At 47.2% G+C, this 13,957-nt stretch overlaps 1 protein-coding gene and 1 non-coding gene across 3 annotated transcripts in view; both read left to right on the top strand.

Moving 5' to 3' along the window:
• The window catches only part of LOC126543887 (diacylglycerol O-acyltransferase 1-like), a 103,890-nt gene that overhangs the window by 15,196 nt on the left and 74,737 nt on the right, over window positions 1–13,957 (top strand). The gene's annotated exons all lie outside the window — the stretch shown is intronic.
• TRNAA-CGC (transfer RNA alanine (anticodon CGC)) lies at window positions 7,105–7,177 on the top strand. Its single transcript has one exon. It is a non-coding gene; the product is annotated as a tRNA-Ala (tRNA).

The following is a 13,957-nucleotide window of genomic DNA, read 5'->3' as shown; positions in this document are numbered from 1 at the left end:
GTGAATAGATTAAACTTGGTGGATAACAAATAAGCTAAGGAAGATGAGGACTATGGGAACGAGCCGATGGAACACAATGTGATAGACCTAACGTCAGAGCTGCATTCACATGACGGGCCGGATTACCGATTCAGTCCCCAAACTGGTAGCAGCGGGACTGAGCTACAGTGTTCAGCTGAGCTACAACTGTTGTCCCCAAAAGCAGCGCGACTGAGCTACAACGAATCGCGTTGCCTGTGCCGCTGGCAGTTGATCTGCGGTGTCGTGCGCGGCGTGAATCAGGGGCACTGACTCATGTCAACATCGTCCGTGAAATGCTGTGCATCATGTGAATCCAAAGACAGCGGTATAGATTATAAGCAAGCGGATGTAGCTCGCATTTTATTTGAGGCAGGCACGTAGCGAAATGTTTTTTCCGAGGGAGGGAGGTATAGAAAATTACTTCACACCGCCGTTTTCGTACGGCGTGGCTTCTCCATGAAGGCGGGGATAACTTCGTCGACGCTGTCTGGTACCCGGTGAACGGACATGAGAGTCAGCCCATTAGGCGGCTCTTCAGCCGTCCGGTTCAGCAAATGTTCTTTTACTCTCTTTTGTATCGAGAAACTGCGTACTGCAGCAGGTATCTTCACTTGGAGCGTTGCCAATATATTGAGGAGCGTGTGAATCAACTTCCAGGAACAGGTGTCTGTCACATTCAACTAGAGCGTCCATATCGCACAGCGCGGCAGCTCTTATCCATGCATGGCCTACCATTTTTCCCTTTTCCACTTCACTTTTAGTAGGGACATATGGCGTTATCGTATATTTGACGTATAATTTAAAGGTAGGCTGCAGAGACTTAATGTTACCCTGCGTCAAGCCACTGGACAAACTGCAAGCTCTGCAGTGTTGTCCAGTGGCTTGTAAAGCGGCGCCCAAGAGAGGCTCTCAGATTTTCGATATCGGGAATGAATGTGGCTCGCCTGTGCTCCTCTGCAGAACTAGACGAATAATCGACCCGGTATTTCTGCTTGCCGACCGTGTACCCGTGGCACTTCACAGTTCACAACAAACTCGGTCGCTCTGGCCGGATAGAAATGAAGTTCCTCTGCTGTCTCGAGGCAAAAATGAAATCGCGAAACTGACACTTAACGCTCTTGGCCAAGTGAGAGCGAATACATTAGCGATAATGTTGTTACTGCCTTTGACAGTACGTTGGGGAAATTAGTTTCCTTGCACGCGAGCAGGTGCGCACCTGTTGGTGTTGCATGCTGCGAAAGTGTTGCTGGTGTTCCTGAAGTCCAGTGGTCTTAAAGAAAACTTTGTGAATGGCTTTGTTGTGTATGCTTGTGCCGGGGTAGGTGTTTGTGCTGTTTATGTGTTTATCGGAGCACTGTGTACACCGCAATTGTCTCCCACCGCTCACCGTAATTATCACCCACCAATGGATTAGCATGCAAGGCTATCAGTCGGGGTAACATATGCAGCTTATCATTAAAGTTTGCATCTCTCTCTTGCGGTGGAGAAATGGCTGCATCAATGCTTGTACTTGTTCTCCTTCGTCTACGAAAATGGGCGAAGAGGTTCATTTTGAAAGGGGGACCGGGGAGGTGGGGCGAGTGCCTCCCCCTACCTGATTACGTAAGTGAGTTCAGGTTATAAGAGAAAGAAGAGTTGTGCAGTACATGTGGTATAGTCTATTAACCGGTTGTCTTTTAGAGTAACGGAAAGGGTGCGAGGGAAAGAGAGAAAAGGACATTTTTAATGTAGCAATAGCAGAGAGGTCGGCCGGTGTAGTTTTGTATGTGGCCTGCTGCTCTGTGTAGCAAAAAGGAAAAAAGGAAAGTAAATAGAGAGAAAGAGTGCAGAGCGAGAGAGTGCAGATAGAGAGAGAGAGAGAGAGTGCGGGTGCCAGTGAATGGCAGATGTGGGCGCTGGCAGCAAGGAATGATGTAGAGTGTTGGGATCAAGAAGTTTGTAGGCATAGGATGCAAGCCGGCTGGCCCAAGACAGATGTAGTTAGAGATCGCTGGGAGAGACTGTCGTCCTGCAGGTGGCATAAGATAGACTGAATATGATGCTTAAGGGTGCGGTTCACCATTAATAACTTCAGGCCGATAACGAACTTAACAGAAGCAGCGCGTTGTTTAATGTATTTTAAGAGCTTATAAAGATTGGTTCAGTGCAATGAAAGCTCGCTTCTCGTTAGCCTGAGGCAGTTAGTGAAGCAGCCAGGCTGACGCTCCTTGACTTCTTTTTTAGAGCACAACTCTTAGCGTCGGCGTAACCGAGCGAACGAGCAAAGGATCAAAGAGCGAACGCGGAGCGCAGCGGGGGATGAAGGACGCGAGGAGGAAAGCGGATGAGGAGGGTGCAGCGGAACCATGAGGCGGAAAGCGGAAGAGGGTATGGCGAAAGCGTGAGAAGAAAAGCGAAATGCGACGACGATGGCTACGAGATTGCGCCAGAGTAGCGCGCGTTGTCTGGGAGGTCCGTCTGCGGCGGCTGCTGTGATTCGCGCCCACGCATTGCCCACGCGCTGCCTCTCGTGATCTCCCAATTATCGAGGCCATTGCGCCAAACCTCACTCCGTTTGCAACGCGCCGTACAAGAGAGATTGTCCACGCCAGCAATATATTGCGAAATGAAAACACGTATAGAGCTGCGCTCAAATTTCGCATTAGGAAGTATCGTAATCGTCGGTGAATTTTTTACTGGAACATAGCAGCGGCACTCCGCATATCCGCGTCGACTAGCGCGAGGTTGATTGAGGAATGAGAGTTAATGGGGCCCCAAGAAGCAGCCTATCAAATATGACTGCACTCCCCCTCCTCGCCCTCCCTGCCCGTTTTTATGGCGGTGCCATCACGCGCTCACTGGTGCTCTGCATAGCCCGCCGAAGCACGAAACACATCGCACAGCCTTCGCAAAACATTGCCATTTGCGCTGACGCGAACTGTATGTATTATAGCACTCTGCAAAACGGTTCAAAGATGTCGCAAGGGGATGCCGCGGGGGCTCTCGATGCGTCACAGTGTTTGTGCAGCAGCACGCTCAGGAGAAGCATATTCCTATCATCAAAAATGTGGGTTTAACGGGTCGTGACGAAGTATTGTCGAACGGGTCCTGCCGAACGAGCCTCATCAGTTATACAAGCACGGATAGCTCACGAGGCATGTTCCTTACCGCAAGGTTTGCTGCTGATCACAATACTAAAGAGAATGAGTTAATACACCTGGTTACGTACAGTGCTCAGTTGTGTTAGCAGGAATGCACGAGCGCGTGGCCGTCGACAGATGCTGTACCGTCTCGTGATAACCACGCGCGTAATCGACAAGGGCACACTCATGAGCAGTGCCAGCCGGCCAGAGGTCAAGGAACGTGGGCGCACTCTCGTTAATAATACAAGTGGTTATAACAAGACAGTGCCGCAGGGGTCGACAGTCACGCGCTGAGCTCTGTACGACCGCATGCTGCTGAAGGATTTGCCCTCGTAGCGTCTTGTCACCCCTACAGAAATCACAGGTTACTACGAATGACTGGTGATTCGGAACAGTGGAATTTGCGTTGATAATGTTGTTTGTGCTGCGAATAACGAGCGCATGTTTCTGACACCTAAATTTCTGATTAAATGCCGTTAAATGGCTTCATTTGAGAAGCTACCCACGTTTGTAGTTATATATACTCCCTCTCTCTGACCCCGTGCATTGTAGCGACGACTAGGGCTAGCGTCAGCCGATCAGTAACGACAGCCGGCTGCATGTTCCAGAGAATGGGCGAGGGCACGCCTACTGTGCGCTATTACTGACCCTTCTGTGCATTCAGCTGGCGGAGGGCGATCAGAGGCGACCTACACTACCGGAATCCTTCTTCCCTGCTCTGGTTGGCTGACGCGAGCCATCGCTTTCACTGCACTGCAAGGAGTCGTTGGGATGAGGTATAACGTGAACCGGTCAAGACGCCGAGGGTCGGGCGCTGCTGGGAGGTCATGCCACTCTGCTAATACGTCCCTGCGCCCTCCATTATGCGTACGAATATGAATAGAACCTTTGCGAAACTCACAGAATCTAGAGGAGGTTTTCATGTGATATTGGATTTAAGGTGACGATTCTGTTCGCTTTAAATGGGGGAAGAGGTTCTGTCAAACGCAGCGTCCGGATTTGCATTGCTTGCTGGCATTGCAGAGTAACTTTACTTTTTAGCTTGTTGAAGTTAATGTGTTACTTGTCGATTTTCGTACATTATATTAGAACATCAATCTAAACGATTCTTCCATCAGTCACTCGAATTTGAGGTTGTGTGTGTGTGTGTGAAAGACTTTCTTATAGAAGAAACAAACAAAAAGCCCCCGAAGAGCGAATTTTTGCCGGAAAGGAATTAAATGGGCGCCATTTTAGCAATATGAAGCTTGAAAGACAAGTACTGAGTGAAGCACACGATGGCACACGGCTTCACTCAATCGTTGTCTTCTTGCGCAAACCCTGCACAGCATGAATTACCAGCCTGCTAAAAAAGCAGCAATTGACCTCCATGCCCGTATAACTACGCCCTGTTCATTAATTCATTGCTTCATTCAAAGGAAATTATTGGGTTCGATACAGTGTATGCCTAACGGGAACACTGCTGCTTTCGACATGTACGTGAATAGTGCCTGACCGAGAACTTCATGGCACTCGCATCACCGTCACCACTGCCACCATATGATTAATCTTCCACCGCACACAGCTAATCAGAGTCAGTTTATTCATGTCAGTAATGAGGTAAATATTACAAGAGATGTATATACAGAAGGACTTTTCGTGGTTGGAAACTGAATTGGGACCTCCTGTGCATGATGCCAAGCATTATTTAAACATAAAGGGAGGACAAGATATGAAACTTGCAACTATAAAATTCCGAAAAATGCCGTGACATACAAATGATCTATATACAACGTAAAGCTGTGAATACATTATTTAAAATAAAAAACTACAAAGATACACCTAAAAATTAACAAGAAAGATGCAGGAAACAAACTGTAAAGATGCGACGTTCAAGATATCGCACAATAAGAGATACTACAATTGGTAAGCGTAGTTAAATTAGTCTGGAGTTGCTAAAGTAAAACGTTTTAGTTATGTTTGAAACCTGTGAGGTTTCTGCAACTTTGGGGGAAATGGTAGTGTGTTCTATAGTGATAAGGCTGAAAAATGTATTGACTTTGCCGTAGTTGGTGCGAACGTCGGATAAAATTAAGTTAATACTTTCTGCAAACCCTGTATATTTAGTATTAAAGAGAGATGTCCTTGGAATGGTGGTTACTGGAGCATTATCTTAATGTTCCTGAAATTTAAAATGGGACGGTTGTAGTTGACAAAATCGGTTACGCTCAAATATTATTTTCTCGTAATAACTGAGTAGCGTTAATAGAGAGGTATAGAATAGGGGCCCCAAACGTTTTGGGGCCCCAACGAAATGACGTCGAAGCCACTGCGCATGCGCGAGACGCAAACTGCGTTTGGGTTTTGCGTTGGGAACGCTATTTCACCGATTTAGCGGGAGCCCAAATAGCGGCCCCAAAAGCTTTGCGTCAGCAAACATGGCGGCACCCATCGAAGCGACGGCTCTAACCTAGCACTAAACTGGGTTCGATTCGTGGTAACGCGTGAAGTTCGCAAGCTAGGAGAAGTGAGTGCGGTTATCGTTTTCTCTCAACTAGCGTGTGTTATGAAGATTGATTCTTTAGAGGCAGCTGATTCCAAATTCGATTGTGGATTTTATGCCTCGTAGGCCTAACACGGCTAAGCTTGGCTGGTGAAGGCACAGAAAGTTGGTTTGCTCAAAACGAAGCAAACTAATTGTTTGCTGCTTACAGAATAACATCTAAATTAAACGCGAATACATGCAAGTCAAAATTAGAATTCCTATCATAAAATGGTATATTTTATTTAATTATTTCTAATAGCTTTTCTTTGACGCCGTATACTGGCGCTGTCAGCGCAAGATGCTATCCGCAAACATAAAACGCTATTCTAAAACTCTTCACTCCTGCGTGCCCCAACGCTAACACCTGCAAAGCTCTTTGGGGCCTCAAACTATTGGGGCCCCTATTCTAAAACTCTCTAATGTCATGTTAGGAAAATGTTATACGATAGCAAAATTTTGAATGACTTGCAGTGACATTAGGTGTCTGGTATAAGTGTTTGCTCATGATACAATGTTGTAGTTGAACGAGCATGAAGAAAAGCATAATGAGGCGACATGAGAGTAACAAAGCGAGGAGCGTAACGAGCTTTAATTAGAACGCGTATTTCATATGCCATTTCCTGTTTTTATGTTAACTATGTGAAGGTGAAATTTTTGGTGAAAATCAAATTCCACAGCTAAATACCTTCAATGATCGGTTGTTGTGATCGAATGACGGTTGATGGAAATGGAGTGAAGGTGTTCCGGGCGACGGCTGATGCAAAGTAAACATGACAAGTTTAGTGTTGTTATGATTATTTACAGCTTACTTTGTTCCCACCATGTCAAGATTTTCACAAGGTCTTCGTTCAGCTGTATTGTTGGCGATGTGGTCCACTAGTTCGAGTTCAATATAGATGTGTCGTCGGCGTACAGAATGCATTTAGGTGATGAGAGGCAACTACAGGTATGTCATTAAAAAAATCCGAGGACACCTAAGCGCTTCCTATGAGTTGTGAATGCTGAAGCATTAATGTCCAATTGAACGTCACTGAGAGGTCCTTCGAGTTTTGCGCTGCCAGTAATGCACCACAGCGGTACGGGCTGCCCGAGCCAGCAAGCAGCAGCAGCATCTTGCGGTGCCAACCGACGCCATGCGTGACGAGGTGACAGAGGAAGCAGCAGCGGCCGCCAAGGCCGGCAGGCGCGCGCAGTAGCTAACCCCTGTTGTGGGGATGAGAGAGAGAGAGAGAGAGAGAGAGGGAATGCGCGCCGGCTTCCAGCGAGACGGCGACACCCGCACGCGCGCGCAATAAAAAAAAGAAAAGATGCCATTTTGCGTGGGCAAAAAAACATGCTCCAAATCCCCCCCATGGCTCTGAGTGGCGCTGGCTAACACTCCTAGAGCTAGATCTAGTAAACACAAATGCCCCCAAGTTAGTGGGCGGATTGAGTGCCGTCGCCGTAGCACAATTGGTAGTGCAACGCACGCGCAATGCGGAGGTTGTGGGTTCGGCTCCCACCGGCGACCACGTTCGTCCACTTTCATTTCCCTTTTCTTTATTATTTTCTGCATCCCACTTTCAACCGCAGTTAAGTTCCCCGATGCTTTCCTTGGCTTCATTGTCTATTGGCTTTATGTGGTCAGCTACATTCGTCGTTACTTTTGAGCAGGTTTCAGAAATGGTAGCGGCTTTATTTCTATCTTGCAAGTAACTGTGCATAAGTAGTAGTGGCGGATCGGTTATTACAATGGTTCCGAGTTGGCTAATAGCAAGGCAAAGGAATCTTTGCGTGTACATGTAACTAATAGTTCCCAAACTGACGCAACTTGGGCAGGAGATTCTCGCTCTTTGCGAAACCCTAATGGGTGTCTGTGGAACCACAGAGCGACCACTTCTGATGTGGCGTATATGCTGCAGACGTCATGCTGCAGACGTCAGCGCTTAGCGCGAAACACGCGCCATGGTTCTCGGTCCCACCCGCGTCGTGCGACTCTCGGCGACGCGCGGGGTGACGCAGGCACGCGTCGCACGCGTCACACACGTGCGCGACGATCCGAGCTGCCGTTGGAGAGACGTCACCGCTCACGCTGCCGGTTCCCGTAACACCGTGCAGCGTGGTCGAAGCTGGAGCGAGCGTCGGCGATTCGGTCGTCGAGATTGCGAAGCTGCAGTATACGCGCGAACATAGGGACGCTTATTAATTGTCTTGTGCTCCTTAACTGGCCAATCACGACTGACAACGAGACAAAAAAAACAAAAAAAAAACCCATGCGCTGACAAAAGGTTCACAGTCACTCCAGCATACGCTAAAGAAGATGAAGGCGAAAGCCTGCCCGCTCACGAGGCATTCATTACATTAGTTGACATTTTCGTTCTAATGCGTTGTTGCTTTCTTTTACTTGTTTTCTCCCACCAAAGCTCGTAGGTTCGAGTGTGTTAATTAACTCTATCTTAATTACCGCACCTTAATTAACACCAAACGTGATGGGCTCGACTCTCGTACTTCACGATGTCACTTTGAATTTAACTTGGAAGATATGGCCGGTTTGCCCATACCTCCTAGTCGGTTCGACTCCCAAAAAGATCGAGGGTTCGACCACACTTTTGGTGCCATCGAATTTTGGTGCCATAATGCCGGACGGTAAAATTTTCGTCCCATGAGCCTTGTAAGGCTTTCGTCTTAATAATGTAATACAGCAATAGCTTCTTCTATTGTCGTGATTGCCCACCTCATAGCCTACGTCCGATCAGCTTCCGTTTCTATACATGTGCGGACAGGGCTAGAACCAGCCGCCAGAATTCCATAATCTAACTCTATTCTTCTGCATGGCCCAAGTGGCAACTCAACTAAAGGGTGCCATTTAAATAGCTTGGATAACGTTAGCTACGACATGCCGTATATATACGGGCCCAGAGTCGCGATGCCAACCCATGAGGAGGTCAAATGCTATCTATTACTCTCAATTCTGTTTCATTCTTATCATTCACGGCTCTCGCGAGGCCGATGCTGGTGATAACGTACTATAAACAGGCTGTCGCTTAAGTCATTATAAATGTGCCCTTAGAAATAGAATAGAACCGTGCCGCGTTATCCGGGCCAGGATTGGTTGATGTCCGCAGAAGGTTTTGCTAGGCTGCGCAGATTGAGCGGAGCAAGGTGTCGAACGGTTCTCCCACCTCGCACGCGTCGCACTCTTTGCCGACACGCATTCCGTCGAACGTCTTTGTTTCCCGCTCTTATTTCCTCGTAGCGGAATCGTGAAACATCCATCACTTTCGCTGAAACTTTCCTCTATATGCTTTCTCTGTTTTCCAACGCCCGCGCTGCGCTAGCTCGCTCCAGCGAGCGACCGCCAGTCATTCAAGTGTTGTACTCGCACCGCTCGGGCTTTTGTTGATTTTCTCCGTAAAACCGCTTTTCTCACCATTAGTACCTACGCGACTAACGGATGGCCGCGGCCATGAGGAACTTGCGCGACATTCACTCGGCACGACAAGCAATATGTACATGATTGAGCTCGAAGGTCGTCACTCGAAAAAACAAGCGCGACCGTCATCGTCGCGATACCTCCTCGCGATCTTGGTCTCCGAAGCGATAATACCTTCCCACGTGTGCTGTGCTTAGCAGAAATTTGAGCTTTCGGCAGTGAGGACTCATCGTCCTCCAACGCCGCGCAGAAAGCGCTCTCTCGGATAGGCTAGTGAGGATAAGCGTCGAAATCACCTTCGCGCTGATCTCGCCTCAGCATTTTTTTTTTTTTTTGCGTGTGTTTGCGCATTTATTTTACTGTCGATGGACAGATAGTAGGATTACGTGGCTCCATCGTGGTGTCAATGTGTATATGAAAAAAAGAAAGTCACAATGGCACTGAATTTTCTTCTTCTTCTTCTTATTATTATTATTATTATTGAGAGCTTTACTCAGTCCTAAGGGGAACCTTTATCTTGGGGCAACTTCAATTTTCCTATTAAAATAGATGTAAATCGCTGAAATTATTTTGTGAGACAATAGCTCGACCAATTTGAATGAAATTTGTGGCATTTGAGAGAAATAGTTAAATTTAATTACTTTAGTAGCAGGATTTTTACTTGGAGCCCTGGATATGTTAAGAATCCCGGAGACTGGTAAGCTTAAAAAAAATTTAAGCACGAAATTTATAAATCCGTATATGTGCACCGAAAATAGGTATCGCAGTTAGAGAATTAAAAAAAAAAAGACAACTTAAATATGTGAGTTTAGAGGTTACCTGAAATTATTGCAGTGTTGCCAAGGGTATTGCAAAACTCCAACTCACAAATTAGTGGTACGTTTCAGAGCGCTGTATAATACATGAATTTTGTCGTATTTAGATGTATTATTAAGTGCAGTTTGCAGAATTGTAGAATCTTTTTTAAATTGCAACACAATGGATAACTGGGCTAGTTGGTTTACTTTCATCTTGAAACTGTAAAAGCGCACAGAGACGAGAAACGAAGAGAGTGGACAGGACGAAGCGCTTTAATTAATGTGTTACGAGATAACTTGATAGTCGAGTTTCTTGAAATTTTGAAACCTACTAGAATTTTTCCTAAAGTATGGACGTCCTAAATAAAATATATGCTTCATATACACTCACTATATTTAAAATTTTTCTTTTAAATGCAACAAATTTAATAAAAATTGATACAGCGGGTGCCGATGATGATGATGACAACGTTTTATTTAAAGGAAAGGGAGAGTGGAGTTAGGAGAAGGGTGGTCGGATTCCTATTCCGGAATTCCGTTGGCTAAAGCCGCCGCCCTAGCTCTTTCCACGAGGGCTCGTTGGTCCTTGAGGGTTGAGCTGGACAGGGCTGCCTCCCATCCTTTCCACGTTGGTTATTTTATTGTTTCTAAGGCACTATTAGCCTGGCAGGCCCATACCATATGGTACAAATCTGCTTTCTGGCCGCAGAATTTACACTCGGCCGAAAAGGATTGTGGCTCAATAGCACGTAGCTTGACTGGGTTATTAAATGACATCGTTTGTAATCTTCGTAAATGAAATTTTTCTGATTTATCTAATCCTTTAGTCGGGCCCGGGTATTTTCATCGCGATAAGCGCAAGTGCTGTAATACGTCTGCATAAGTTATTAATGGCACTGGGAAGTCCGAGCCTTCGGGGAGGGAGGAGGAGGGACCCCGGGGGAGGAAATCTCGCATGTGCGCACTCATTTCCCTCTACACCCTCGGGACCTGGCACCCAAATCAGCTCTTTGCGCCAAGCGAAGTACCCAGATTGTTTGAGGATCCTGCAAGCTAGCGGCGCAATTCGGCCCCGCGTGTAATTTCTATATGCAGTTTGCGAGTCTGTAATGATGTATTCGGAAAGAGGATGCGAAGCCACCATGGCGATTGCCACCTCTTCCAATTCTGCAATTTCCCCGTGCCGAACAGAAAGTCCATTGACCGTCTGCCCTTGATGCACCACCGATATTGTGGAGACTCCTCCCATCGGACCCGCAGCATCCTCGAAGAAGGCTCCCTCTAATTTAGAATAGATCTGGTCCATCTTCTTGGCTTTTGCCCTCCTCCTTGCTTGATGATATGCTGGTTGCATGTTTTTAGAAAGGGGCAGTGTCGCGAATTTGCCCCTCCCCTCTTTCGGAATGTCTTGTCTTGTTGCCGTATTGTAAGGACAGCTGACATTCCAGTCCTCCGGTACCTTGCGTCCCGTTTTCGTTCCTGCCAATCTGGAATATTGACTTAATAGGTGGGCCTCAATTATCTCATCTGTTGTATTGTGCACCCCCAACTGCAACAAGCGCTCTGTAGATGTTTTGACCGACAGTCCTAGTGCCTTCTTATATGCTGTTCTGAGCATGACATCGAAATGCTTTAAATCGCACCTCCTCATCCGAAGGTACTAAGGCACGTACACAATTCTGCTGAGTATAAAGGCTTTGACCAACCGAAGGGTGTCGTTCTCCATCATATCCCTCTCGTTTTATTGGTGATACGTGTGATCATTCGCATTACTCGTTCGCATGATGCACGGAGTTGAGTAATCATTGCTGCGTTAACACCCTTGTTTTTAACCAATAGTCCCAGAATACGCACTGTCTCCACTTCAGGGATCGCAGCGTCGTGCACCCTAATTTTGACCGGGGCTTCATCTTCTCCTCTGCGTATGATTAGAAGTGCCGATTTTTCCGGAGAGCAGCGCAGTCCGCACTCCTCGGCATACTTTTGGATTGTCGAAGCAGCCTCTTGGAGCGCCTCTTCCATCCGGCCCAAACTGCCTTTCGTCACCCAGACCGGGATGTCATCTGCATAGAGGGCGTGCCGAATTCCTTCTATGCAATCGAGTTCAGGCAAATTTATAAGGGCAATATTGAAGAGCAGAGGGGAGAGGACTGCTCCTTGTGGCGTACCCCTAGTGCCCATAGGGAGTGGATGGGACCTAAAATCGCCAATTTTTACATGAGCCTGTCTGTCTAGTAGGAAGTCTCTGAAGTATTCAAAAGTCCTTCTTCCACACTGTGTCTTCCGCAGGTTCTCCAGGATCTTTGAGTGCTTCACATTATCGAAAGCGCCCTTGAGATCTAGGGCTAAGATGGCTCTGCTACTGCGTTTGCTGGGTGGGTCAATAGCTTCCATCTTGAGCTGCAGCAGTACGTCTTGCGTGGATAGGCGCTCCCTCAAGCCAAACATGGTGTGGGGCATGTAATCGTAACCGACGGAGGTTGTTAATATTTACCTCTTTGCCCGGCTTAGGGATAAGCTGACGTCTGCCGATTTCCACGCCAGAGGCAGCTTGCCAGCTCTCCAGCTCTCATTGGTATAATCTGTCAGCTGGCCTAGCATCTTCTTGTTCATGTTGTTGACCAAGCCGACCGTAATTTTGTCATGTCCTGGCGTGGTACCTCTTCTCATGGTTAGTAGCGCCACCTGTATTTCTTCTACTTCGAAGTCTCTGACGAGTTCTGGATTATCTTTGCCTTGATACTGCAACATAGCCCTGTCATCTTTGGTCGTACAGAGGTATTTGCTCGTCAGGACTGCCACCAGCTGCGCATCCGTACCCTCAAAGCCGTAGAGGGCTCTCTTGAGGTTCCGCTGCTGCTCTCCGCTCGTCTTGCTGGGCTCGATGAGGCATCGCAGGAGGCTCCACGTGGACTTGACGCCAAGCCCGCCTCTCAATGAGTCGCACTTGATTAGCCAGTTGTTCTTTGCTAAGGTCCACGCGTATTCCTCTGCTTGACGTGTAATTTCAGCGATCTTGATTTTAAGCTTGCGATTGCGTTTTTGCTTCTTCCACCTTCTGGTGAGGCCTCTCCTGGCCTCCCAGAGGTGGAGCAGGTGGTTGTCGACTGCCGAGACATCCTCTGAAGTGTGCAGCGTTCTCGTGATTTTCTCTCTGGCAGCTAGCAGCGACTCAGCCCATTGCTCATAATCTTCAATAGGCGAGTCGAGTTGAGGACCCTTGGACTCTCGAAAAAGCGACCAATCCGTAAGCCGGGCTTGTCCCCTGCGTTTGCGATGCTTGCTGTGGTCTAGGCGAATCCGGAGTATATAATGATCACTGTCTAAGGTTTCATGCGTATTTTGCCACTCGCGATTTTTAACATTTTTGGCTAGCGTTAAATCGGGGCATGTGTGCCTGGAAACGCTATTGCCTATTCTTGTAGGATGCTGCGGGTCCTGTCAGAATAGTATATCCAATATTGCTGCGGCCAATTTCCTACCTTTTACGTTCTCGTTGTTGTAACCCCAAAGAAAGCTGTGCGCGTTAAAATCCCAACTATTTATACGTTCCCATGTATTTAGATAGCAGCTTCCGAGATAATGCAAGCTTCCTCTTTCTTCGCGCCAGCAGCACAACGCGGATAATACCGTTCTTTGTGACACACTTTCATAAGGAAGGTTTGAAGTAGGGAATCGCTGGCCTGCCTGAATATTTAAGAATGGCTGCCAAGTTTGAAGCTTTTAGCCTGTGGGGTTTCTTCGCGCAGGTTTGTTTGTACACGTATGTGTACTTACATGTCCTTCGTGTCAGTTGTGCTGCTGTAGACTTGCCAAGTGGTTGCAAAAGATTTTCTTAACATAAAAGACCAGCGTCTTAAGATGAATAATTAACTTTGCAGTGAACAGCCGTAGTGGGAAAAGAAATGTCGCTGGAGCCGACGTTTCGACACGGGAACTTTTAGTAAAGTTTTCATTCATTCATTCATTGTCAGGAAAGCAACCGCTTCCCCTTGGAACGTTGATATACGCGTAACTCACCTCTCACCTGCCTAATGAGGGATAAAAGGTCACGATTTCGAGTAAAAAACTATAATCATAC

Source organism: Dermacentor andersoni, chromosome 1 (assembly GCF_023375885.2).
Source record: "Dermacentor andersoni chromosome 1, qqDerAnde1_hic_scaffold, whole genome shotgun sequence".
In the NCBI taxonomy this organism is placed as follows: Eukaryota; Metazoa; Arthropoda; class Arachnida; order Ixodida; family Ixodidae; genus Dermacentor; species Dermacentor andersoni.
Note: the sequence above shows the minus strand (reverse complement) of the source record. Positions and strands in the feature narration are given on the sequence as shown.